Source organism: Monodon monoceros, unplaced genomic scaffold, assembly GCF_005190385.1.
Source record: "Monodon monoceros isolate NGI ecotype Baffin Bay Population unplaced genomic scaffold, NGI_Narwhal_1 Super_Scaffold_2, whole genome shotgun sequence".
NCBI classification, from domain to species: domain Eukaryota; kingdom Metazoa; phylum Chordata; class Mammalia; order Artiodactyla; family Monodontidae; genus Monodon; species Monodon monoceros.
The window spans coordinates 33012523-33016406 of NW_021703776.1; positions in this window are offsets into that span (position 1 = coordinate 33012523).

A 3884-nucleotide genomic window follows, 5' to 3' on the forward strand; every position below is an offset into this window, starting at 1 on the left:
AATTGAAGGGTACGTTTTGGAGGAGGGAATAGGGGGAGAAAGGAAAATAAAGGGGTGTGTATGTGTGGTTGCGTGTGTGTGTGAAAGAGAAAGAAACTCAGAAAAGTATTACTTTTTTTCATGTTTGAAAAAGTATATTTTCCTGGTGAAAGCACAGCCTAACACAAAATCCAAGGATGGGTTTTATAATCAAATATGCATTTTTATATATGTTTCAAATGCAAACATTAAGCTGCTTTGTTGCTGAGAAGGGAAAGAAAAGCCCTCTCTCCCTTTCAAAGTTACTTTTAATTTCTTTTAGTTAAAACAAATGACAGCTAACATAGTTACGTCACACAGATACCCAGATAATCTAGAGACTCTCAGTGTGAACACTGGAATTTTGCCAGCAGACAGGTAGGGAGAGAGGAGAAGCAAACAATACTCTGTGGCCAGGGACAGGGCTACAGGCTTTCTATGCCTGATCGCTTTTATTTCTCAGTGGTGTTTGCCAGCATTATTCCCATTTTTCATGTGAAGAAACTAAGGACTGGAGAGGATGCTCAGGGCTCTACAGCCAGTGTGAAGGAGGTTTTCTGTTTGCAGAGCTTGGTTCTGGATTTTTAAGAAAACACAGAACATAGGAATATAGTTTAAAAAAAATCAAAATGCATATTAAAACTTATAGGGAAATGGTAATGCTTTCATTTTCATTGGAGCTCACTGCTCTTTTGTACCATCTCTTGAAAGACTGCCAGAAGGAACATATGATTTATCAGAAATCTGTTGTGTGTACCCACTAGCTGGAGTTTTCACCACCTTCCTCCAGCATCTTGAGACCTAGCTAATCCTGCCTAAGTTTTGGACTTTTTCTTCAGGATCATAGTGCAGAGTAGTTCTTTAACTCTCAAAGATTTTTAAAAACAAGGGTTATTTTTTAAAAACCTGATTTATCACTGCTGAGTGCAGCAGTCTTAACCACTAAGACCACTGATAAGTGTGTGTGTGCATGCTCATGTGTTCATGTAAACACGTGTGTGTGTGTGTTTGTTTGTGTGCACCAGAGTGTTTTCTAAAGCTTTTGGAAGACAAAGATGATATAGAAATTTGGGCCAGTATAAATGCTAACTGTTGGAGAGTTGATAAAGAGATGGTCTGTGCTTACTGCTATGTTCAATCCTCTGCCGCGTGCCAGTGTTTATGTGTTTTAGACAGTCATTCATTTATTGGCATTCAGTTGACAGATGGAGTGTGTGTACCTACTCTGTGGCAGACACATAGATGTTTGAGGTTAGTAACGGGGAAAAAACAGCATGATCGTTGACTTCAATTCTGCTGAAGTGATAGAGACAATAATAAAAAAAATACACAGTTAAATCTAAAATGGCGTCTGCAATACCTGCTGCAATGGAAAGGCTGGGAAGCTAAGAGATATAGATATTGGGGGACACCATATAGATCAGGGAGATCAGATAAGTTTTCCCTGGTAAGGAAAGGATGAGCCTGAAGGAAGATTACACACTGCTTCTGGTCTGGGGAGGTCGGAAGAGGCAGTTCCTCAATGCACTGAAGCCCTCAGGCAGGAGAGCCCAGGAGATGCAGGGAGCCAGGATGAAGGGCTGGAAAGGGTGAAGGAGTGAAGGAAGGAAAGACATATCCTCAAAGGTAATGTGGATGAGCTGAATAAGGATTTTATTTAGGGATCCTGAATAAAACATGTCCATTTGGCTAAAAAGTAAAAGCAGAATCTTTTTAGAGCTTTTAATACACCCACCCTGGGGTATTTGGTATGCTGGCAAAGGTAATTTGAATTAGGGTTTAAGATCTTTAAGGCTTTTAATATTTATATTTGATGATAAGAGAATATAGCCTGCCCAAGGAGTTATGTACACACATTCAAGGACAGAATTTATTTTAGTTGAAAATGAATTCAGGGAGAAGAAAAAAAACAATTTGTAACTTCAGAACACAATCATTTTTAGTAGTGATTTTTCTTTTTTTAGAACATTCTTGGAATCTTATTAGCACATCAGCAAACCAGAGAATTTCGGGAAAGGATAATCAAGAATTAATAACTGGGTTTTTCCAGGCTCTGAGATCTGAGATGACAGAGATTTTGCTAGCTGATTAGGGCAGTAAGATTTTATAAATCACTTCAGGTTTATCGCATCATCTGTTGTGATTGTGGTTGGGAAGTTTAAGAAGAGTTTAAAAAATGAACAGCATGATCTCTGTAATTTAAGGATGAAACAACAGTTTAAATATTAATATACACAAAGATATTTTATAATCTTGTAACAAATCCTTTCAGAGGAATTTTAAACCCATGTCCAAACATTCTGTTCTTTTAAATATATTCTAACATTTTTATAAATCATTTCCACTTTTCTGAATTTTATATTTTTCTTCCTATAATGGATTTTCATAATCAGAAAAGATTAGCTCAGTAATCACGAATTGCCTTTTAAGATTTGGTGGCAAATCAAGGGAATTAATAAGGCACTTAAATCCCATCCTTGACATCATTAAAAGCATCAAAAGCCATTAATATAAAACTTTTTTAAACATTTTGAAACTGGAAAAAGCATAGATGGTTCTTTCAGTTCTTCAGGCTCTTCCCCTAATGATGCATTAGGATGAGATTTTCGTTCAGTGCTCAGCTTGCAGTGTAGTAATTTTTCTATGTAAGCCACAGAGCCTCCACTTCCTTCTGTTAAAGCCTTAATATGAAAGCCAATTAATGAGGTGCAAGCAATAGTGAGTCATTAACTGTTCATGCCAGTCATGAATACAGCGCACTTTCATGTCCTGTAATGTAGAAAATACCATATTAAGTTTTGAACTTGGGGATGACCAAGTCTCTGGAAGGAACAGAATGCATTACATTAATGGATGGTGTTGGTCTAAGAAATTTTGCTGCTACTAAATAGCTTTGAATATGTTATGTGAAAATACAGGGGCTTCCCTGGTGGTGCAGTGGCTGAGAATCCCCCTGCCAAGGCAAGGGACACGAGTTCGAGCCCTGGTCCGGGAAGATCCCACATGCCACGGAGCAACTAAGCCCGTGCGCCACAACTACTAAGCCTGCGCTCTAGAGCCCGCGAGCCACAGCTAATGAAGTCTGCGTGGCTAGAGCCCATGCTCTGCAACAAGAGAAGCCACCACAATGAGAAGCCCGCACACTGCAACAAAGAGTAGCCCCCGGTCGCTGCAACTACAGAAAGCCCACGTGCACCCAGCCAAAAATAAATAAACAAAAAAAGAAAGAAAGAGGAAATACAATAAAGAAAATACATTCAAAATCATACAATGCTATACATAATTAGAAGTTTCAGAATGAATTTTCATACTGTGCTACTGTAAATTATATTTTCCATAATTTTTTAATGTCCAAGGAATATTTAAGGCACTATAAAGGAAAAGGAGAATAATAAAAAGTATGTCTCTGAAGGCTTTTCTAATTAAAATAGATTTTTTTTCTTTTTATATGTACATACTTCTTCCCCCCTCTTCTGTATGAAGTTTACTTCATGTGCTGCTGTATAATTTAGTGAGTTCCAAAGTTCTAAAGAGGTGGGGTCAACCCAAAGACATTCTTCAAAATAACATAATTGTTGAAAGTTGGTTTCTTGCATGCTTATTTACTAGTCCACAATACAAAATAAAAAGTGACTATGTATACACTACAATATTTTATTATTTCACTAAATGTTATGGAAATTTGTGGCTTTTGCATGCATATTTTACCTTTTGTTTTTATGTATATCTAGGCTTATGTAGGCCAGAAAGCTTTAAATCTAATAGCTTTGCGATTCTGAATAATAGTTTATACATGAGGGAGTGCAGAAGGAGAGATTAGTACTGGATAATAATTAGTAAGGGCAAAGGAGAAAATTCCAGAGTAA